The sequence below is a fragment of the Orcinus orca genome, chromosome 3 (genome assembly GCF_937001465.1).
Source record: "Orcinus orca chromosome 3, mOrcOrc1.1, whole genome shotgun sequence".
In the NCBI taxonomy this organism is placed as follows: domain Eukaryota; kingdom Metazoa; phylum Chordata; class Mammalia; order Artiodactyla; family Delphinidae; genus Orcinus; species Orcinus orca.
The window spans coordinates 104,266,441-104,291,848 of NC_064561.1; the positions used below are offsets into that span (position 1 = coordinate 104,266,441).

General features: G+C 36.5%; 1 pseudogene; it reads left to right on the forward strand.

Annotated features, from left to right (window-relative positions):
* LOC117195528 (NADH-ubiquinone oxidoreductase chain 5-like) overlaps nucleotides 1-25,087 on the forward strand; it is an 86,740-nt pseudogene extending 61,653 nt beyond the window's left edge.
* The last annotated feature ends 321 nt before the right edge of the window (nucleotides 25,088-25,408 follow it).

A 25,408-nucleotide genomic window follows, 5' to 3' on the forward strand; every position in this document is an offset into this window, starting at 1 on the left:
TGGTCTGTTCATATTTTCTATTTCTTCCTGATTCAGTCTTGGGAGATTTTCTAAGAATTTATCCATTTCTTCTATGTTGTTCATTTTACTGGCATATAGGTGCTTTTAGTAGTCTCTTATGATCCTTTGTATTTCTGTGGTGGTGTTTGTAATTTCTCCTTTTTCATTTCTGATTTTATTGATTTGGGCCCTCTCCCTTTTTTTTTCTTGATGAGTCTGGTGAAAGGTTTATCAATTTTGTTTATCTTTTCAAAGAATCAGCTATTAGTTTCATTGATCTTTTGTACTTATTTCTTTGTCTCTATTTCATTTATTTCTACTCTGATCTTTACGATTTCTCTTCTACTAACTTTGGGTTTTGTTTGTCCTTCTGTCTCTAGTTGCTTTATGTGTAAGGTTAAGTTGTTTATTTGAGATTTTTCTAGTTTCTTGAAGGAAGCTTGTATTTCTACAAACTTCCCTCTTAGAATTGCTTTTGCCAGATTCCATAGGTTGTAGATTGTTTTGTTCTCATTTTCATTTGTCTCTAGATATTTTTAGATTTCCTCTCTGATTTCTTCAGTGATCCATTGGTTGTTTAGTTGAACAGTGTTTAGCCTCCATGTGTTTGTGTTTTTTGCAGTTTTTTTTCTTGTTGTTGATTTCATTGCATGGTGGTCAGAAAAGATGCTTGATATGATTTCAATTTTCCTAAATTTACAAAGATTTCCTTTTTGGCCCAGCATGTGATCTATTCTGGAGGATATTACCTGTAGACTTGAAAAGAATGTGTATTCTGCTGCTTTCAGATGAAATGCTCTATAAATATCAATTAAGTCCATCTGGTCTAATGTTTCATTTAAGGCCTTTGTTTCCTTATTGATTTTCTGTCTGGATAATCTGTCCATTGGTATAAGTTGAGTGTTAAACTCCTAAACTATTATTGTTTTACAGTCAATTTTTCCTTTTATGTCTGTTAACATTTACCTTATATATTGAGGTGCTCCTGTGTTGGGTGCTTATATATTTTAAATTGTTATATCTTCTTCTTGGATTGATCCCTTGATGATTAGGTAGTGTCCTTCTTTGTCTCTTGTAACAGTCTTTATTTTAAAGTCTATTTTGTCTGATATGAGTATTGTTACTCCAGCTTTCCTTTGATTTCCATTTGCATGGAATACCTTTTTCCATCCCCTCACTTTCAGTCTGTGTGTGTGTTTCTAGAATTGAAGTGACTCTCTTGTAGACAACATATATAAGGATCTTTTTTTTTTCAAATCTGTATAGCCAGTCTATGTCTTTCAGTTGGAGCATTTAATCCGTTTACATTTAAGGCTTTATTTGATAGGTATGTTCCTATTGCCATTTTTTTAATCTTTTTTGTGGTACGCGGGCCTCTCACTGCTGTGGCCTCTCTCGCTGCGGAGCACAGGCTCCGGATGCGCAGGCTCAGCGGCCATGGCTCACAGGCTCAGTGGCCATAGCTCACGGGCCCAGCCGCTCCGCGGCATGCAGGATCCTCCCGGACCAGGGCACGAACCCGTGTCCCCTGCATTGGCAGGCACCACCAGGGAAGCCCCCTATTGCCATTTTGTTAATTGTTTTGGATTTGTTTTTGTACGTCTTTTATCTTCCTTTCTTCTTTTGTTCTATTCTTTTGTGTTTTGATGACTGTCTTTACTGTTATGTCTGGTTTACTTTTTCTTTTTTGTGTGTTTATTTATTATAGACTTGGTTTACGGTTACCATGAAGTTTTAGTATAGCAGTCTATATATATACATGATTATTTTAAATTGCTGGTCTCTTAATTTCAAATGCATTTCAAATATCCTGCACCTGTATTCTCCTCTCACAGTTGCTGGTTTTGATGTCATATTTGTATGTGGATGATTTCTTATCTTTACTGTATGTATATTTGCCTTGGCTGGTGAGCTTTCCCATTCATAATTTTCTTGTTTCTAATGTGGCCTTTTCTTTCCTACCAGAGAAGTTCCTTTAGAATTTGTTGTAAAGCTGGTTTGGTGGTGCTGAAATCTCAGTTTTTGCTTGTCTGTAAAACTTTTGATTTCTCTGTCAAATCTGAACAAGGGCCTTTCTGGGAGAGTGTTCTTGGTTGTAGGTTTTTCCCTTTCATCACTTTAAATATATTGTGCCACTCCCTTCTGGCCTGCAGAGTTTCTGCTGAAAAATCAGCTGATAACCCTACGGGGATGAACTTGTATATTATTTGTTGCTTTTTCCTTGTTACTTTTAATATTTTCTCTTTGTTTTTCATTTTTGTCAATTTGATTTATGTGTCTTGCCATGTTCCTCCTTTGGTTTATACTGTGTGAGACTCTCTGTGCTTCCTTGACTTGAGTGATTGTTTCCTTTCCCATGTTAGGGAAGTTTTCAGCTATTATCTTTTCAAATATTTTTCCAGACCCTTTCTCTCTCTCTTCTCCTTCTGGGACATTTATAATTCAAATGTTGGTGCATTTAATGTTGTCCCAGATGTCTCTTAAACTGTCCTCATTTCTTTTTTTTTTTTATCAAACCCATGCCCCCTGCAATGGAAGCATGGACCACTAGGGAAGTCCCTTGTCCTCATTTCTTTTTGTTCTTTTTTCTTTATTCTTTTCCATGATGGTGATTTCCACCATTCTGTCTTCCAGCTCACTTATCCATTCTTCTGCCTTATTTATTCTGTTATTGATTCCTTCAAGTGTGTTTTTCACTTCAGTTATTTTATTGTTCAATTCTGTTTGATTCTTCTTTATATTTTCTATCTCTTTGCTAAGAACTTCTTTTAACTTCTTGATCTGTGCATCCATTCTTTTCCCAAGTTCTTGGATCATCACTACAGTCATTACTTGGAGCTTTTTCTCTGGTAGATTGTCTATCTCTACTGCACTTAGTTGCTCTTCTGGGGTTTTACCTTGTTCCTTTGTCTGGAACATATTCCTTTGCTGTCTCATTTTGTTTAAATATCTTTTTGTATTTTTATGTATGTAGTAGCTTAGTTACATTTCTCAACCTTGGAGAAGTGGCCTTCTGTAGGGGATGTCCCATGTGTCCCAGCAGTACACTCTCTTCTTATCACTCAAGGGCCAGGAACAGCTGCTCCCAGGCTAGGTTCTGACCTGTGTTTGCAGACTCAGTTCTGCAGACTGCAAGACTAGTTTCCTTCCTTCTGGTGTTTGCCCCCTGGTAGGTGAGTCTCATCTAGGGGCTTGTACAGACGTCCTGTTGGGAGAGGTTGGTGTCTGCCCACTGGTGGGCAGGGTAGTGTCAAGGGGCATGTCTAGAGGTCGCTGTGGGTTCAGGCAACCTGTCTTCTGTTGGGTGGGTCTGTGTTCCTGCCCTATTCATTGTTTGGCCTAAGGCATTCCAGCACTGGAACTTACAGGCTGTTGGGTGGGGTCAGGTTTTGGTTCCAAGGACCCAAAATGTCTGTCTCCAGCCAGAGTTCATGTAGATTTCCCTATGTCTATCAGCTTTTATGACCCCAGAGACAGCCACAGCTGCCCCTGTCTCCCCAGGAGACCCTCCAAGACCATCAGGTACATCCAACCCAGGCTCCTATGGAGTCACTACTTTTGTCCTGGGTCTTGGTGCACACAAGACCTTATGTGTGCCCTCCACTGGCCTTCAAAGCCAGATGCTCTGGGGGATTCTCTCTGATGCCAGATCTGTAGGCTTGGGATCCCAGTGTAGTGCTCAGAGCTTTCACTCCTATTGGAAAATTTCTCCAATGTAATTAATCTACAGTTTGTGGGTCACTTACCTGGGGGGGGGGCATGGGATTTGATTATATTGCTAGTGCACCCCTCCTTCCATCTCATGGTTCCTTCTTTATGTCTTTGGATGTAGAATATCTTTGTGTGTGTGTGTGTGTGTAGATTTCAGTTCTTTTATCAATGGTTGTTAAGCAGTTAGTTGTGATTTTGGTGTGCTCATGGGAGGAGGTGAGCTTAAGGTCCTTTTACTCCACCGTCTTGTCTAGGTTCTCAGGCATTTTTTCTGATAAGAACAGTATGAAACTAGAAGTCAATTACAGGAAGAAAGGTGGGAGTAGCACAAACAGCTGGGGGCTAAGCAACATGCAACTGAAAAACTGATGGTTTAATGAAGAAATCAAAGAGGAAATCAGAAAATCAGAAAATAACTCAAGACAAATGAAAGCAGAAACACAGTGTTCAAAAATTATGGAACACAGCAAACTGAATTCAGTAATACATTCAAAAGATCATACACCATTATCAGGTGGGATTTATACCAGGTATGCAAGAATGGTTAATATTCACAAATCAGTCAACATGATAAAAATCATGTGATCATTTCATTAGATGCAGAAAAAGCATTTTACAAGATTTAACACCCATTTATGATATAGATATTCAATAAAATGGGTAAAGAGGGAATGTACTTCAACATAATAAAGGCCATGTATGACAAGTCCACCGCTTGCACCCTACTCAATGATAAAAACCTGAAAGCTTCCCCCCTAAGATCAGAAACAAGACAAGGATGCCTACTATCACCACTTTTATTCAACGTATTATTGGAAGCCCTAGGCAGACCAATTAGGCAAGAAAAACAAAGAAAATCATCCAATTTGAAAAGGAAGAAAAATTGTCACTATTTGCAGGTGACATGATATTATATAGAGAAAACCCTAAAGACATCACCAAGAAACTGTTAGAATTAATCAACACATTCAGTAGAATTGCAGGATGCAAAATCAACATACAGAAATCTATTTCATTTCTATAAACTAATAATGATATATCAGAAACTGAAATTAAGAAAACAATTACATTGACAATTGCATCAAAAAGAGTAAAATACCTAGGAATAAATTTAACCAAGGAAGTTGAAAGACCTGTTCTCTAAAAACTGTAAGACATTGATGAAATAAATTGAAGATGACACAAATAAATGGAAAGATGCACTATGCTCATGGATTAGAAGAATTCATATTGTTAAAATGCCCATACTACCCAAAGGAATCTGGAGATGCAATGCAATTCCTACCAAAATGCCAATGGCATTTTTCACAAAAATGGAACAAATAATCCTAAAATTTGTATGGAATCACAAAGACCCTGAATAGCCAAAACAATCTTAAGAAAGAAGAACAAAGCTGGAGATATCACACTCACTGATTTCAAACTATACTACAAAGCTATACTAACCAAAATTGTATATAGTACTGGCACAAGCACAGAAACATAGATCAATGGAACAGAATAGAGAGCCCAGAAGTGAACCCACACATATATGAGCAATTAATCTAGGAGAAAGGAGGCAAGAAAATAGAATAGGGAAAAGACAACCTATTCAATAAATAGTTGGGGAAACTGGACATCTACAGTCAGTAGAATGAAACTGAACCACTATTTTTTTTTTTTACATCTTTATTGGAGTATAATTGCTTTACAATGGTGTGTTAATTTCTGCTTTATAAGAAAATGAATCAGTTATACATATTCATATGTTCCCATATCTCTTCCCTCTTGCGTCTCCCACCCTCCCTATCCCACCCTTCCAGGCAGTCACAAAGCACCGAGCTGATCTCCCTGTGCTATGCGGCTGCTTCCCACTAGCTATCTACCTTACGTTTGGTAGGGTATATCTGTCCATGCCTCTCTCTCACTTTGTCACAGCTTACCCTTCCCCCTCTCCATATCCTCAAGTCCATTCTCTAGTAGTTCTGTGTCTTTATTCTTGTCTTACCCCTAGGTTCTTCATGACATTTTTTTTTCCTGAAATTCCATATATATGTGTTAGCATACGGCATTTGTCTTTCTCTTTCTGACTTACTTCACTCTGTATGACAGACTCTAGGTCTATCCACCTCATTACAAATAGCTCAATTTCATTTCTTTTTATGGCTGAGTAATATTCCATTGTATATATGTGCCACATCTTCTTTATCCATTCATGCGATGATGGACACTTAGGTCGTTTCCATCTCCGGGCTATTGTAAATACAGCTGCAATGAACATTGTGGTACATGACTCTTTTTGAATTATGGTTTTCTCAGGGTAATGCCCAGTAGTGGGATTGCTGGGTCATATGGTAGTTCTATTTGTAGTTTTTTCAGGAACCTCCATACTGTTCTCCACAGTGGCTGTATCAATTTACATTCCCACCAACAGTGCAAGAGGGTTCCCTTTTCTCCACACCCTCTCCAGCATTTATTGTTTCTAGATTTTTGATGATGGCGATTCTGACTGTTGTGAGATGATATCTCATTGTAGTTTTGATTTGCATTTCTCTAATGATTAATGAAGTTGAGCATTCTTTCATGTGTTTGTTGGCAGTCTGTATATCTTCTTTGGAGAAATGTCTATTTAGGTCTTCTGCCCATTTTTGGATTGCGTTGTTTGTTTTTTTGTTATTGAGCTGCATGAGCTGCTTGTAAATTTTGGAGACTAATCCTTTGTCAGTTGCTTCATTTGCAAATTTTTTCTCCCATTCTGAGGGTTGTCTTTTGGTCTTGTTTATGGTTTCCCTTGCTGTGCAAAAGCTTTGAAGTTTCATTAGGTCCCATTTGTTTATTTTTGTTTTTATTTCCATTTCTACAGGAACAGGGTCAAAAAGGATCTTGCTGTGATTTATGTCACAGAATGTTCTGCCCATATTTTCCTCTAAGAGTTTGATAGTTTCTGGCCTTACATTTAGGTCTTTAATCCATTTTGAGCTTATATTTGTGTATGGTGTTAGGGAGTGATCTAATCTCATACTTTTATATGTACCTGTCCAGTTTGCCCAGCACCACTTATTGAAGAGGCTGTCTTTCTCCACTGTACATTTCTGCCTCCATTATCAAAGATAAGGTGACCATATGTGCGTGGGTTTATCTCTGGGTTTTCTATCCTGTTCCATTGATCTATCTTTCTGTTTTTGTGCCAGTACCATACTGTCTTGATTACTGTAGCTTTGTAGTATAGTCTAAAGTCAGTGAGCCTGATTCCTCCAGCTCCATTTTTCGTTCTCAAGATTGCTTTGGCTATTCGGGGTCTTTTGTGTTTCCATACAAATTGTGAAAATTTTTGTTCTAGTTCTGTGAAAAATGCCAGTGGTAGTTTGATAGGGATTGCATTGAATCTGTAGATTGCTTTGGGTAGTGGAGTCATTTTCACAATGTTGATTCTTCCAATCCAAGAACATGGTATATCTCTTCATCTATTTGTATCATCTTTAATTTCTTTCATCAGTATCTTTTAATTTTCTGCATACAGGTCTTTTGTCTCCTTAGGTAGGTTTATACCTAGATATTTTATTCTTTTTGTTGCAATGCTAAATGGGAGTGTTTTCTTGATTTCACTTGTAGATTTTTCATCATTAGTGTATAGGAATGCCAGAGATTTCTGTGCATTAATTTTGTATCCTGCAACTTTACCAGATTCATTGATGAGCTCTAGTAGTTTTCTGGTAGCATCCTTAGGATTCTCTATGTATAGTATCATGTCATCTGCAAAGAGTAACAGCTTTACTTCTTCTTTTCCGACTTGGATTCCTTTTATTTCCTTTTCTTCTCTGATTGCTGTGGCTAAAACTTCGAAAACGATGTTGAATAAGAGTGGTGAGAGTGGGCAACCTTGTCTTGTTCCTGATCTTAGTGGAAATGCTTTCAGTTTTTCACCATTGAGGACAATGTTGGCTGTGGGTTTATGATATATGGCCTTTATTATGTTGAGGAAAGTTCCTTCTATGCCTACTTTCTGTAGGGTTTTTATCATAAATGGGTGTTGAATTTGGTCGAAAGATTTCTCTGCATCTATTGAGATGATCATATGGTTTTTCTCCTTCAGTTTGTTAATATGGTTTTTCACATTGATTTGCGTATATTGAAGAATCCTTGCATTCCTGGAATAAACCCCACTTGATCATGGTGTATGATCCTTTTAATGTGCTGTTAGATTCTGTTTGCTAGTATTTTGTTGAGGATTTTTGCATCTATGTTCATCAGTGATATTGGCCTGTAGTTTTCTTTCTCTGTGACATCCTTGTCTCGTTTTGGTATCAAGGTGATGGTGGCCTCATAGAATGAATTTGGGAGTGTTCCTCCCTCTGCTATATTTTGGAAGAGTTTGAGAAAGATAGGTGTTAGCTCTTCTCTAAATGTTTGATAGAATTCGCCTGTGAAGCCATCTGGTCCTGGGCTTTTGTTTGTTGGAAGATTTTTAATCACAGTTTCAATTTCAGTGCTTGTAATTTTCTATTTCTTCCTGATTCAGTCTTAGAAGGTTATGCATTTCTAAGAATTTGTCCATTTCTTCCAGATTGTCCATTTTATTGGCATAGAGTTTCTTGTAGTAATCTCTCATGATCTTTTGTATTTCTGCAGTGGCAGTTGTTACTTCTCCTTTTTCATTTTTAATTCTATTGATTTGAGTCTTCTCCCTTTATTTCTTGATGAGTCTGGCTAATGGTTTATCAATTTTGTTTACCTTCTCAAAGAACCAGCTTTTAGTTTTATTGATCTTTGCTATCATTTCCTTCATTTCTTTTTCATTTATTTCTGATCTGATCTTTATGTTCTTTCCTTCTGCTAACTTTGGGAGTTTTTTTGTTCTTCTTTCTCTAATTGCTTTAGGTGCAAGGTTAGGTTGTTTATTTGAGATGTTTCCTGCTTCTTAAGGTAGGATTGTATTGCTATAAACTTCCCTCTTAGAACTGCTTTTGCTGCATCCCATAGGTTTTGGGTCGTTGTGTCTCCATTGTCATTTGTTTCTAGGTATTTTTTGATTTTCTCTTTGATTTCTTCAGTGATCACTTCGTTATTAAGTAGTGTATTGTTTAGCCTCCATGTGTTTGTATTTTTTACAGATCTTTTCCTGTAATTGATATCTACTCTCATAGCATTGTGGTCAGAAAACATACTTGATACAATTTCAATTTTCTTAAATTTACCAAGGCTTGATTTGTGACCCAAGACATGATCTATCCTGGGGAATGTTCCATGAGCACTTGAGAAAAATGTGTATTCTGTTGTTTTTGGCTGGAGTGTCCTATAAATATCAATTAAGTCCATCTTGTTTAATATATCATTTAAAGCTTGTATTTCCTTATTTATTTTCATTTTGGATGATCTGTCCATTTTTGAAAGTGGGGTGTTAAAGTCCCCTAGTATGAATGTGTTACTGTCGATTTCCCCTTTTATGGCTGTTAGTATTTGCCTTATGTATTGAGGTGCTCCTATGTTGGGTGCATAAATATTTACAATTGTTATATCTTCTTCTTGGATCGATCCCTTGATCATTATGTAGTGTCCTTCTTTGTCTCTTCTAATAGTCTTTATTTTAAAGTCTATTTTGTGTGATATGAGAATTGCTACTCCAGCTTTCTTTTCGTTTCCATTTGCATGAAATATCTTCTTCCATCCCCTTACTTTCAGTCTGTATGTGTCTCTAGGTCTGAAGTGGGTCTCTTGTAGACAGCAAATATATGGGTCTTGTTTTTGTATCCATTCAGCCAATCTGTGTCTTTTGGTGGGAGCATTTAGTCCATTTACATTTAAGGTAATTATCGATATGTATGTTCCTATTCCCATTTTATTAATTGTTTTGGGTTCGTTATTGTAGGTCTTTTCCTTCTCCTGTGTTTCTTGCCTATAGAAGTTCCTTTAGCTGTAGAGCTGGTTTCGTGGTGCTGAACTCTCTCTGCTTTTGCTTCTCTGTAAAGGTTTTAATTTCTCCATCAAATCTGAATGAGATCCTTGCTGGGTAGAGTAATGTTGGTTGCAGGTTTTTCTCCTTCATCACTTTAAATATGTCCTGCCCATCCCTTCTGGCTTGCAGAGTTTCTGCTGAAATATCAGCTGTTAACCTTATGGGGATTCCCTTGTGTGTTATTTGTTGTTTTTCCCTTGCTGCTTTTAATATGTTTTCTTTGTATTTAATTTTTGACAGTTTGATTAATATGTGTCTTGGCCTATTTCTCCTTGGATTTATCCTGTATGGGACTCTCTGTGCTTCCTGGACTTGATTAACTATTTCCTTTCCCATATTAGGGAAGTTTTCAACTATAATCTCTTCAAATATTTTCTCAGTCCCTTTCTTTTTCTCTTCTTCTTCTGGAACCCCTATAATTCGAATGTTTGTGCATTTAATGTCGTCCCAGAGGTCTCTGAGACTGTCTTCAGTTCTTTTCATTGTTTTTTCTTTATTCTGCTCTGCAGTAGTTATTTCCACTATTTTATCTTCCAGGTCACTTATCCGTTCTTCTGCCTCAGTTATTCTGCTATTGATCCCATGTAGATTATTTTTAATTTCATTTATTGTGTTGTTCATTGTTGTTTGTTTCATCTTAAGTTCTTCTAGGTCCTTGTTAAATGTTTCTTACATTTTGTCTATTCTATTTCCAAGATTTTAGATCATCTTTATTATCATTATTCTGAATTCTTTTTCAGGTAGACTGCCTATTTCCTCTTTATTTATTAGGTCTGGTGCGTTTTTGCCTTGCTCCTTTATGTGCTGTGTGTTTCTGTCTTCTAATTTTGCTTATATTACTGTGTTTAGGGTCTCCTTTTTGCAGGCTGCACGTTCGTAGTTCCCTTTGTTTTTGGTGTCTGTCCCCAGTGGCTAAGGTTGGTTCAGTGGGTTGTGTAGGCTTCCTGGTGGAGGGGACTAGTGCCTGTGTTCTGGTGGATGAGGCTGGATCTTGTCTTTCTGGTGTGCAGGTCCACGTCTGGTGGTGTGTTTTGAGGTGTCTGTGGACTTATTATGATTGTAGACAGCCTCTCTGCTAATGGGTGGGGTTGTGTTCCTGTCTTGCTAGTTGTTTGGCATAGGATGTCCAGCACTGTAGCTTGCTGGTCGTTGAGTAAAGCTGGGTGCTGGTGTTGAGATGGAGATCTCTGGGAGATTTTCACCATTTGATATTATGTGGAGCTGGGAGGTCTCTTGTTGAGCAGTGTCCTGAAGTTGGCTCTCCCACCTCAGAGGCACAGCACTGACTCCTGACTGCAGCACCAAGAGCCTTTCATCCACACGGCTCAGAATAAAAGGGAGAAAAAGTAGAAAGAAAGAATTAGTAGCAGTTGAAAGAGAGAAAGAAAGGAGGGAGGGAGGGAGGAAGGAAGAAAGGAAGGAGGGAAGGAAGGGAAAATGGAAAGAAAGAAGATAAAGTAAAATCAAATAAAGTAAGATAAAATATAATAGAGTTATTAAAATAAAAAATAATTATTAAGAACAAAAAACAGGAAAAAAATTAAACAAAACAAAAAAACGGACGGATAGAACCCTAGGACAAATGGTGGAAGCAAAGCTATATAGACAAAATCTCACACAGAAGCATACACATACACACTCACAAAAAGAGGAAAAGGGGAAAAAATCATAAATCTTGCTCTCAAAATCCACCTCCTCAATTTGGGATGATTCGTTTTCTATTCATGTATTCCACAGATGCAGGGTACATCAAGTTGATTGTGGAGCTTTAATCCGCTGCTTCTGAGGCTGCTGGGAGAGATTTCCCTTTCTCTTCTTTGTTCTCACAGCTCCCGGGGGCTCAGCTTTGGTTTTGGCCCCGCCTCTGCATGTAGGTCCCACGAGGGCATCTGTTCTTCACTCAGACAGGACGGGATTAAAGGAGCCACTGATTCGGGGGCTCTAGCTCACTCAAGCCCAGGTCAGGGAGGGGCACGGAGTGTGGGGCGAGCCTGCGGCGGCAGAGGCCAGTGTGACTTTGCACCAACCTGAGGCACGCTGTGCATTCTCCTGTGGAAGTTGTCCCTGGATCCCGGGACCCTGGCAGTGGCGGGCTGCACAGGCTCCCCAGAAGGAAGGTGTGGATAGTGACTTGTGCTTGCACACAGGCTTCTTGGTGGCGGCCGCAGCTGCCTTAGCATCTCATGCCCGTCTCTGGGGTCCGCGTTGTTAGCCTCAGCTTGCGCCATCTCTGGAGCTCCTTTAAGCAGCGCTCTTAATCTCCTCTCCTCGTGCACCAGGAAACAAAGAGGGAAGAAAAAGTCTCTTGGCTCTTTGGCAGGTCCAGGCTTTTCCCCGTACTCCCTCCCGGCTAGGGAGTGCACTAATCCCCTGCAGGCTGTGTTCAGGCAGCCAACCCCAGTCCTCTCCCTGTGCTCCGCCCGAAGCCCGAGCCTCAGCTCACAGCCCCGCCCACCCCGGCGGGTGAGCAGACAAGCCTCTCGTGGTCGGCACCGATTCTCTGTGCGGGAATCTCTCCCCACTTTGCCCTCCGCTCCCCTGTTGCTGTGCTCTCCTCCTTGGCTCCGAAACTTTCCCCCTCCGCCACCCGCAGTTTCCCCCCCGCGAAGGGGCTTCTAGTGTGTGGAAACCTTTCCTCCTTCAGAGCTCCCTCCCACTGGTGCAGGTCCCGTCCCTATCCTTTTGTCTCTTTATTCTTTTTTCTTTTGCCCTACCCAGGTACGTGAGGGGTTTATTGCCTTTTGGGAGGTCTGAGGTCTTCTGCCAGCGTTCAGTAGGTGTTCTGTAGAAGTTGTTCCACGTGTAGATGTATTTCTGGTGTTTCTGTGGGGAGGAAGGTGATCTCCGTGTCTTCCTCCTCCGCCATCTTCCCAGAAGCCTGAACCACTTTCTTATACCATATACAAAAATAAACCCAAAATAGATTAAAGACTTAATTGTAAGACCTGAAACCATAAAAGTCCTAGAAGAAAACATAGGCAGTATGCTCTTTAACATAGGTCTCAGCAATATATTTTTGGTCTGTCTCCTTGGACAAGGGTGACTAAAGCAAAATGAACAAATGGGACTACATCAAACTAAACTTAGACGACACCAGTAATGAAAAATTGTTGAATTCTCATCATACTATCCACCCATCCCATTCTTTCCATTGATTTTCATGTGTCTGCAGGTTCTTCTCTTATCATTTACTATTCATTTGCTTTCTGTAACTTTTCTGAATCTATAAATAAGTGTGCTTAAATTTTTATTTATTGTAGTTGACATACAATATTATATTAGTTTCAGGTGTACAGCAGAATGATTTGAATTGATGTGCGTTATCAATAAGTATAGTAACCATCTGTCACCATTCAAAGTTATGACAATATTATTGACTACATTTCCTATGTTATATAGTACATCCTCATGAATTATTTTATAACAGGAAGTTTGTGTCTCTTAATTCCCTTCATATATATATATGTGTATATATATATATATATATACACACATATATATATATATATTTTTGTGTGTGTGTGTGTATGTATGTGTGGTATGCGGGCCTCTCACTGCTGTTGCCTCTCCCGTTGCGGAGCACAGGCTCTGGACGCGCAGGCTCAGTGGCCATGGCTCACGGGCCCAGCCACGGAGCGGCATGTGGGATCTTCCCAGACCGGGGCATGAACCCGTGTCCCCTGCATCGGCAGGCGGACTCTCAACCACTGTGCCACCAGGGAAGCCCCCTTCACCTATATTTTTATCTTTAGTCAACACATCTTTTTGATATCTACTATTTATCAATGCTGTGTAAATTTGGCCGAAATTTTTAAATGTATTTTAAGCCCATTTTGTGTCAGTAATTTATAAGTAAAGAGAAAGTAGAAAATAATGTAGTATTTATTGTATTTTTTTCATAAGTTACACATATTACTGGAAAATTTCAGATACTTTATTAGAAACCAGTTTTATAACCTGGCTTTTATAGATAGAATTAACAGATTACTGAACTTGGATGAGGAAAATACTACATCTTTATTTTCCCTAATCTTTAATTGAACTTTTGTCTTTCATTTAATTATAACTGTAGACAACAAACCATGGTGATGTTAGTAATACATATGTCTTTTATATCACATGATTGTGGCAGATACTTTGAAATATTATTTATGACACCATATATTCACAATTATTCACCTAACTGCAATCTTCCTTTCTTCAGATGTCCAATGAATCTGGCCAACTATTGGGCAACTCTGCATCTAGATCATCTTCCAGAGTTTCAGGTTCTCACATTAAAGATCCAGACTTATAAGTTTCTTTCCTCTATTCTGTATCTTCCTGTTTGTTAATTGATGTGTAGAAGGCGATAAGTCCTTGTCTTTGCATATTAATTTTTTTAAGCCTGCGTAATTCAAATGAGAACAACTCTTACCCTTTTTTTAGGTTAATCAACATTTAATTCATTTATGTGTATTTATTTTTAGCTTTATTGAGGTATGATTAACAAATAATCATTGTATATATTTAATGTGTACAAGGTGATATTTTGAATACATATACATTGTGAAATGATGCCCCCAATCAAGCTTATTTACCTATCACCACACATGCTTACTTTTTTGCATGTGTGTGGTGAGAACTATAGTGAATAAAATGTATTATATACTTGAAATTTTCTAAATGAGATCTTGATACAATTCTTTATGTTTTCTTTAATGTAACTTAAAATATTTAGTAATATACTGTGCCATGATATGAATTATTTACCATGCTGAAAGTTCTAAGTCTTCTTTCTTTCTTTTATTTTTTTTGTCCTTAGCTCCCTTTTTAGTTCACCATCTATGTTATGAAATAACAGAGTAATATGCAAGCAGTGTCTTTGTATTATAATTTTGTGAAAAATGCTACACATTTAAAAAGTATCTTTGCAATAGAATCTCCAAAAGATATCAGAAATTAAAATTATAATAAGGCCTAAAATACATATTTCTCCACCAAACTCCTCCATTCTAACAATATAATTCCATTTATATTGAGGCTTGTGTGACTTTTGTCAGTGTTACATAATTTTGGAAAGAAAATATATTTAAAGGATGGTCATCTGATCTAAATATCACCTAATTGTATGCTTAAGAACCTCAGTTTCAGGGAAGCAAGAATAGTGAAAAATGCATTGGAATGATAGAACTATTTTGGAAAGTAATACTATTTAAAATGGATTAAAAAATAATAAAATGGATTGATGATTTGAATGAGTTAATAATTTCAAAGTCCTGGTGCCATGTGGCTGATACAATAAATTACAAAAGATGAAGGAATATGATACTGTGATAAATAATATTGGGAATTTTAAAAGACATAGGGGAATAATAATATTTCCCCAAGTTTGAACTTTAGGCATATATAGGTTTTATTGGGAATGTTTAAAATATATTGAACTATTATTCTGATACAAGGGCCTGCTGTTTACTTTAAGACAGCTGTTTAAGAGTAAGAAGCATAAGGTTGACATCTAATAACCATTCATCAAGTTCTAATGTGACTATCATTAAAACACTTAATTTTGGTATATGTAGGTTAATAATTCAATTAGTTTCAAATACCAAAGCCTGTCAGACAACCAATCAAACACGTGCGAAGGACATTCTTATTTTAGACCCAACAATTTTACCTAGGAGTCAGAGAAAAGAAGAATTTTAGTTTGTTCTGATCCTAAGTAAGCAAAATGATACAATGCATATATAAATACTGAAAAGGGTATATCTTCCTATCATTATTTGTCATATTTGATAATGCACTAGTAGATTACATACCATAATGTAAGACTCATGCTTTCAAAATATTGACAAGAGACAAAAGACCGTTAGTATAATGGAAATAAGAGTTGGACAGGTAAACCAGAAGAACGCAGTTCTGGTCCCAACTCCGTTTTACTGTGTGACAAGGACAAGTGCCATTAGGGCCAGTCTGCTTGCCTCTCTGGACTTTGGTTTACTCAAAGAGAAAAAGAGAAAGAGAGGCAGAGGGGAAAAGGGGGGGAGAGAGAGAGAATGTGTATGTGTGTGTGTGTGTGTGTTATAATAAATGTGTTCTTGTTCTTTTTTGGATCAAAGTCCTCTTAAATAATCTGATAAAAATCTGTAGGCCATCTACCTAGATAAACTCACTTATGTAGACACACAGTTTTGATTATGATTTTAGCAGTTCAAGGATGCCCAGAAGATAATTGCCATGGATACTAATTAAAAGAAAAAAATCGCTGAGCTAAATTGTAACATTCTTTTCAACTAGAGGTTTATAGTTCTTCTTTGTCAAGTTCTGATATAAATTTATTAATGATAACTCACAGGCTACTCCAGTCAGGTATCCAGGAGTGGCTAGAGTCTATTCCAGGAACAGCAGTTTTTAATTTCTGAATTTATCTATAATCATAATCCCATCATAGAGCTAATAATGCTTAGATTCTTCTCTTACGTCCCAAGAATAATGAAAGCACTTGAAAGAATAAGTCAACTAGTAAACAACTGAAAGTTTGTAGATTGGCTTCTGTTAATGAAAATATCAACCTTAAAATTACTTGGTAGAGTCTATCTATACCTGTTGAGAATTACTAAAAGCTCAATGCATTTCTTCTTATATTTGGTTTTTAAAAGAGATCAGTTTATCATGACTATATTAAGTGTACACAAGAAGTTAAACAATTAGAATTCAATAAAATCATCTTTAAACCCCTGTGACATATTAGATGTTTTGAACATGATAGTGGTTAGAATGATGTAGAATATTTCCCTAATATTTCCCTAGCCAAGAATAGTACATAAATTGTATTAATATTGAGTGTTGCAGTATAAAGGTGAATAATAAATTCAAAGAAAGGTGTTTTCCTGTTTAAAAAAAGGAGAATATATGTTTATACAATCAAAGCCTATTAATATTAGACAGTGATGAACTGTTCTTCTACACTGTCTCATCCCTTGGTCATAATCTTATAAAAAATTAATAAGCAGAAACCTCAATTAGATAAAGTCGAGAGACCAGAAGGGGGATCTTGCATGCCCTGTGAGGATAGCAGAGCCCACCAGGAAGAAGACTCCTCTTCTTTCCTGGCAACCTCTCAGCCAGTGAAAAGCCATGGACTCTTTGTTTACTATAGCCCTCCCAACTTCCTTTTTCCCTCTATAAAAGAGTTCTCCTTCCCTTGCTGTGCCTTGACTTGCACATGGCTCACCATGGGTGCTGGCCCTGAATTGCAATTCTTTACTAATCTCAAAAAAATTCATTTTTGTTGCAGAAATATCTGGTAGTCTGTTTTAGGTCAACAGTCTTCATCAGCTTACACTTCTCCCACCCATTCTTTGATGAAGAATATTAATTTTCTCAATCTCATCTAAAGAGTTATAAAATATCTTCAAATCTTCCCTTTACCAGCGAATTGTTGGACTCCTCTCTACAATTTCTAGAACCCTATTTATGTTTTGTTCGGTGGACTTAACTGAGGACTTAAACGGGGGAGTCAGCCTCTCAGATAGCTCTGAGGGACTGTTCTGAAAAGGTAAGGGAGGAGCCAGGATATGTAGGAGTTTTTGCAAAAACCCCCAGGTAGTCAGAACATCAAAAGATTACTGTTAAAGAAAACCAGACATCTTGAGTTAATGAATTTAGTGCTTTTCTATGTATGGGAAGATGCAAGAGTCTGGGCTTATTGAAATTATTCCTTTGATATGAACCTTAACTATCTAGGGCCAATATTCTGTTTTTCTCTATCCTGAATTCCCTCAGTGTGTGCTGTTGTTGGTGGATGCAGTGGCTAATGGCTTGATGGCCGCACATTCTTTGTTTACTGATATGGTAGGCAACATTCTTGATCTGCAAAGGCAAGATAAGAAGTATCTAATTATTGTCTCCACTCAGATATTCAGATGGTCAGTTTTATGGTTACTGGGCATAAAACATCTAAGTAACATTGTTGTTTTCCTTTAATTTTCTTTATATGGAGTTTATATTGTTATTTTTCAAAGCAGAAACTGTTTCTTAGTATCCTAAAATGAACGTGGATTATATCTTTTTATTTCAAAAAATGATATCCATTTTGTTGATAGCAATAAAAAAAGATTAATGACCCATTTTTCTTTGGCAGTAGCTGCAGTTTACATTAATATAGAGAACCTCAATCAGTCTAGAATTGACAGTCTTTGGTCAAAGAAATATGAGACCTTTATAAGAGTATGGATCAAGCACTTAAAATATATTTGTTGACAATGTAGGAAAATTCAATTCTTTTAAGAATTAGCTGATGGATAACTTATTTTTACATCAAGTATTAGGTGGAGACACGGTATTCTTGGATTTCTTAAAAAATAGTGAAAGAGCAAAATGCCTTCTTTCCAAATCTTTCACTAATCCTTGACTTGTAAGGTCTTGTTTGAATGTAAATTGAGTATAAATTTTTATAGCAGGGTATTTTTATTCCATTTTACATTAGCATGTACTGGGACTTAGAAAGGTAAAATCAGATTTGTCAGATCAAAGTTGGCATTCAAACCTAAATGTGTCTGGTTCCAAATACTGTCCTTAACCATTACCCTGCCCTGCAGTTCTTCTTTCAGAGGACTGAGATGTGTGGATCTGGGCTGGGTGTAAGCATGGTTCAAGAGAGTGATTTGAGGAAAAGATATCCATTTCATCACCGTATCCCCTTCCAGATTCAGATTACTGACTTTTTATAGCTCCAACAAGATTCTTTGCTCAGACAGTCTAAGAGGTGACTTTTTATTTTTTAACTTTTAAGACACCACCTTTCCTTGTCATAAATTCTCTGCTAGAACACAGAAAAAGTATGAACACTGTCGGTTCTTTCCATGACACTTATTACATAACTGTGAACCAAAACCTGATAAAGAAAGCATGCAAAAGAAAAATATTGATCTATCTTATTTATTACTCCATATTCTTCAAAAATAATCACATTCAATTCAGCAGAAATTTTGAAAGACTAAGCTACTTTAGTGGAATAGAAAGTGGCTTAGTCTTTCTAAGACTAAGAATGGGCCAATATAAAGAAATCTCTTATAAATTTCATCTCATCTGTATAGATGTTTCAAAAACTATTTCCAAAATTTAAAAAAATCAAAATAGAATAAAAACTTAGAGTAAACTAAAAATTAAAAAATAACTATTATATGAAAAGTAATATTATATAAAACAACAATAAAGATATTACTTATTTTGAAAATTAAAAGGCATCCCCATTAAACTCCACAATAAAAAAGGAGTCCCTTATACCATTATTAAACAATAAAATAATAAATGATCCAGAAATACTGACAGAAGTTTAGCCAAAATGTTAGTAGTACACAAGAGAAATTTCAGATTCATATTAATAACATTTTTAAAAAGGGTCAATTCTATAAATGGAGCAGCAGTGATTTTCTACAATGATAAGATTCTCCTCAATTTATACAAAATATATTTTAGATGGATTTAATATTAAAACAGAAAGAATCATAAAATAATTAGCGTACCCCTGAATGATTCTTATATTTGACTGGGGAAATGATCTCTAAGCATAAAAGTAAGGAAACAAGCAGTAGAGACTGAATAAAAAAATTCAAGTTTTCTGTACATCAAAAGATATCATAAGCAAAATTACAATGCAAGTGGCAGCCTTGCCTCCAGCTGCCCAAGAGCTCCCATTGATTTGGGTATTCTGGCTAATAAGCCAGGCCTGAGAGGCATCCACAAAGCAACAAAGGCAGGGTGAAGGGGCCAAACTGTTTCTGAGACAGTTGCTTAATAACACAGTTGCTCTCAAAATTTAACAGTCATCATACCCATAGCAAGTGAATACCTTCTGTTACCCAACAGCCAAAATTCTTGGAAGAAAAAAGTCATCGGCCAGATGTCTATCCTGCTAATTAGAGAATCAGATCAATTAACAGCTACAATTCCCTAATCCATTTTTCAAATCCCCATTGAAATGGCTGTACCTGGAATTGCAATGTGGAAAACAAAATTTATTTCTTTACTAAATATGCTGAATTCTACTCTCTAATTTCAATAATAAAAATTGAATCCAAAATATTTAAGAATTCCCAAAATGGCAAGTTTGAAAAGCATTGGAAGTTGTTGACTAGAAGGTGGGAACAAATGTCAAATCTGCTGAAAGTCAAGTGCAAAAACAAAGTGAGATAGACATCCAAACTTACTTAGTCAAAATTTAAATATCTTAAATGTGGCTTAGGATAGATGAAGACCTAAAATGTTATCTTGGAAGTAAAAACTATAAAACTTGCCTTTTTTTGGCAGGGGGCGGGTGTGCAGTGGGGAAGGAAAGGGATATGGAATGAGGACTAAGATTCCACTTTTAGTCATTCAATCTAAATGACCATAAATGATTAGATGATATAAAATTTATTTCTTTACTAAGTATATTTATTAAAAGGAAGCTCCAGATTTTAATGAATTGTTTCAGCATTACTAATTTAATGCTGTTATACTCTAGACAAGTTTTAGTATCTCAAGGATTCTCTGTTGTTCTGGGAATTTAATTTCTCTGCAGTTTTGAATTTGACTTTGCATTTGATTTGTATAATAATTAGTGTGTGCTAGAGCAGTGATTGATTAGGACTGTAGGGGAGCAAAATTTGCCCCCCCCCCCACAGTATCTCTTTCCCATAAGGATTAATTTAGGCTGATTATTTTTAAGAAACAGAAGAGTCAGGAAATCTTTTTTACTTCCCCCTTGAGTGCCTAAAGAGTTTAAATAAAGGGCCAGTTTCCAGAATAGAGATATTACCAGAGATATTTGCAAAGAGTATGGATTAAGGGTGGTGTGGCCTAAAGAACAGAGTTCATGCTGAGTCCCACTATCTCAGCCTGGGAGCAAATATTTGCTTTTCCATCAACTACATGTGAATTGCCTTCCTTTCCTCTGAAGTTCCAAACCACTACCCCCAACATCCTCTTATTGTCTTTAGCTGAAAGTGGTATTTAATGTGAAGGTTTTCATTTTGGTTAATTACTCCGTTGTCCTGTGTCTCTCCAACATATACATGTTATTAAACTTCTGTTTGCTTTTTTCCTGTTAATCTATGTCAGTTTAATTCTTAGACCAGCCAGAAGAACCTAGAAAGGTAGAGGAAAATTTCTTCCTCCCTGACAGAATCTCCCACAAATTCAAATATAATCAATAAATCTGCCCTAAGCACTATAATGTCAAAAGGTAGAGGTTTTCCATCTAACAAAAACATGTAATAATCATTGAGCTACCATGTTTATTCTAACTCCAAGAATTAATCTAACTCAGATTACCTCCAAATGCTACTTTTTATTTCAGCATATGTAGAATAATTGTAGCAATTTAACAATAGTCCAATTTGAAGATATATTTGAATTTTAAAAAGGAGGCAACATCTGAAAGAGTCAAAAATAAGGCAAAACTTTACAAATTAGAATGTCTGCAACTGGAGGACTTACTCCATTAGTCAATATTTTTAGCTGTTTAAAACTGAGATTGTAGGCTAATATCAGACGGATTCTGGAAAGTAAAATATTACATATGCTTTTATGTACAGGAAATTTGGTCAATATGTACAGAGTAGTTTTAAATTTCCAAAGAAAGGAGATATTTTTCATCCATAAATCCAACCTGGAAACAAATCAATCATAAGAATTTCAAGTTAATATCTATAATGAACATAAATTTTTTTTTTTTTTTTTTTTTTTTTTGCGGTACGCGGGCTTCTCACTGTTGTGGCCTCTCCCATTGCGGAGCACAGGCTCTGGACGCGCAGGCTCAGCGGCCATGGCTCACGGGCCCAGCCGCTCCTCGGCATGTGGGATCTTCCCAGTCTGGGGCACAAACCCGTGTCCCCTGCATCAGCAGGCGGACTCTCAACCACTGCACCACCAGGGAAGCCTGAACATAATTTTATGCTTCGTATTTTTTGCACTTTGTTTTGGATTACACATTGTGTTTGTATACTTATATAATGGTTCTTTGAAAGTTTTACATTACAGAATTTATTTGCATTACTCACAAAATATAATTTTAAAAAGCAGCTGAAAGATGGAAATGACATACTGGGATAAATTTGCAACATGCTTAACAGATAAATATTTACACTATTAAAAATATTTATAGGATCTGAAGTAAGCACAATTTGAATACCTGAATTGGGAGACAGGCCAAGATCACAGATGGAAATTAAAAAATAAGTATCAATATTAATTGCAAAAGAGACTTTTGAAAAATTATTTTATTTTACTAGACAACAAAGAAATTTAAATGAGAACTATAAGATACCAGTTTTTTATCCATCATGTTTGAAAATATTCAAACTCACTAATTAAACCAGTATCTATAAAAGTGCTATAAAATTGGCATTTCCATACATTGCTGATAAGAGTGTGAAAAGGCATAACTTTTATTGAGGAAAATTCAGGTACATGAATCAAAAACTGTAAAGTTTTTATCTGTTCATCCAATTGTATACCCCTAATAATTTTCCTAAGAAATAAAAATAGATATATGATACATTTTTGAAAAGTAAATTTATTAAAGATGTCCTTTTAATAAAAGGAAACTTTGGAAATACAGCTGGGGATTGAATAAGAGTACTTCTGTCACTTTACAATAAATAGAGTTAAGCTTATAAATGTATTTTTTTAAAGAGTTGATGTTGATATTCCAATTTTAATTTAAAATTACAACTGCAGAGTACTTCATTGTAGGTGTAACATATTTTATTCATCAGTTCTCTATTGAGGGTCAATTTTGTTGCTTTTGTAGGGAAGCAAAATTTACCACCCCAAAATATATCTTTGACATGTCAATGAAAAATTAATCATTTATCAATCCAAGAAAGAAATGGAAAACTTTATTTAAGCCAACTTGAGGATTATAACCCAAGAGACAGTCTTCCACAAAGCTTTGAGGACCGTTCTGCCAGTTAGAAGTCAAAGAACAGTTATATAAATTTTTGAGACAAAGGATTATATGTCAAATCACAGGTTATTGACAGTTTACACAATCTAGTTCTATACCTACAAAGCTGTAGTGGATCATGGGTAATTGTGGCCACTTACAAGATTAAGAAGGAAGGTTATCTCCTAAGGAGTTATGATCTTTGATGAGATTAAGAAAGAATGTTATCTCCTAAGGAGGTCTGGTTAATGCAGATGCACAATACACACTAAAGGGAAGGGAGGAGGCCCAAAAGGGCAAAGAAAAATTTTACGTTAAAATTTTTCTCCTCTTGCCATAAAATATGAATTTTATTTCATCAAACATGAAGATTATTTCAAGCTGAAAACAATCAAGGTCTGAAAGTCTCAGGAATAGCCTTTGGCATTCTCTCTAATTGCCTAAAAGTATTTAGATAAAGGGCCTGTTTGGAGCATAGAGGTATCACCAGAGATATCAGCAAAGAATATGGGTCAGGTGTGGTGGGAGTGGAAGCTCAGCAGGGCCTAGAGATCAGAAATGTAAGTGACTTCCTATCGATGATAAATTACCCAAGATCAAAAGAACTGCTGGTGGATGTTTCCCAGTGTTGAACGTAGGTGAACTGATCTTCAAAATTACTTGAAAGCCCAAAACTTGATAGAGCATCAGCTGTTAACATTTGGTAAATGTTGACAAATACATAGTCATGTAACCACCGCTATTTAAGATACAGAAACTTTCAGTCATCCCCGAAATTTCCTTCACTGGCCTTTACAATCAATCCTTCCTACGCTATGGCCCTAAACTGCTAAAGATCTGGTTTCTGTAACCACAGATTATTTCTGCCTATTCTAAAACTTTATATAATAGAAGCCTGCTAGATTCTTAATCAAAAGAAATCATAAAATGTGCAGCAAGCCATTGTCTCAAAGACTTGAGAGTTGCATGGTGGAAAATGAAATGTACAGGACAAAGATTCTATTAGTTTGGGCATTGTTAAACAATGAACAGTAAATGTGTGTGCAGCCTTTATAGGCAGTGACTTGCCAGGCATATCGAGCTACAACATGCCCAAACTGTTGGGCATAAAATATTTTTTAACATTTTAGTTACATAAATGATTTTTTTTGCCTATTTGCTAAAAGATAAAAAATATCCATTTTCTGGACTGTGCTTTTTCATGAAGTTCACCTCCCATTGCACTCGTAAAAATAGTACATTTGCATCAGGCATGATCTAATTAGCTGATTAATTTCAACAAAGATTTAGAAAATAGTATACTGTAAAAAGATATAAACTAGGGTCTAAATTTATTTATATGTTTGAGATGAGTCCTTTGTTACATATAAGGTTTGCAAGTATTTTCTCCAGGTTTGTAGCTTTTTTCATCTCTTAATTGGGTCTTTTGCAGAAAAAAAATGCTTTGATGAAGTCCAATTTATTGATTTTTTTTTCTTCTACTGATCACTCCTTTGATGACTGTCTAGGAACTCTTCACCAAGCCCTAGATGCAGGAGATTTTCTCCTGTGTTATCTTCCAGAATTTTTATAGTTTTATGATACACATTTGAATCTATAATGCATTTTGAGGTACTTTTTGTTTTTTGGCTAATTACTCCAGCACCATTTGCTGTAAAATGCTTTTGTTTTTTTCATTAAATTGCAAATGTATCTTTGTCAAAAATCAGCTGACCACACTTACATGGGACTATTTCTGGATTCTCTATTCTGTTCCCCCAATCTACCTGTCTATACCTCTGCCATTACCATGGTCTTGATTATTGTGGCTTTATAAGTCATCAGATCAGGTAGAATAATCTTGCTAATTATTCTTGTTTTTCAAAATTTTGTTGCTATTCTACTTCCCTTATATTTCCATATGAATTTTAGAATGATCTTGGCTATATCTACAAAAAATTTCGATAGAATTTTGATAGAAATTGCATTAAAACTATAAATTTGAGAACTGACTTTTACTATGTTGAATCTTTCAATCCATTTAAATGGTGTTTCTCTCAATTTATGTAGATCTTATTAGTGTTTCATCATTATCAATATAAAGTCCTATACATGTTTCATTAAATTTACACAAAAGTATTTCATATTTTTTGAATTATTGTAAAATGGTATATATATATTTTTTACTAAATCATGGTTGCCGTGTTTTCCGTGAGTTGCCTCAGCCTGGGCGGGGAGAAGCAGTAACAACATGGCGAGGAGTGCCCAACACCTCCTCAGCTCACACAGCAGTACCACAACAGGCTCCACCTGGCTGCCCCGAGAGGTCGCCAGCTAGTGAGAGCAGGTGCAGAGAGACCCTTGCTACGCATGCGCACTGGAGCACCTCCTGGGCAGGTGCGGGAGCTGTGGGAGGGCTCTCCAGTTCTGACGCTGGCGCTCACGATGAAGTTTCTGGGGAGCCCCTTCCTGGGACCTTCGGCGTGCTGGCACTGCCTTCTACGCTCACGTTGCTTCCATCCGCTTCTCACTCGTACCCTTGCGCCCAACAATGACGGTATTGTGTTTTTTATTTCATTTATTAAGTATTCATTTATAGGATCTAGAAATTCAAGAGATTTTGTATGTTGATCTCGTATACTACAGCTTTGCTGAATAACTTATTAGTTCTAGCAGTTTGCTTATAGATTCTTCGGAATTTTCTACATAGATCATATCATCTGCAAATAGAAGACAGGGTTTATTTCATCTCCTCTCATGTTTGCATGTTATTTCCTTTTCTTGGCTTATTTGCTGGTTAGAACTTCCACAACTAACTCAAAGACCAGTGGTAATTGTGGGCACCCTTGCCTTGTTCCTAATCATTGGTGGAAATT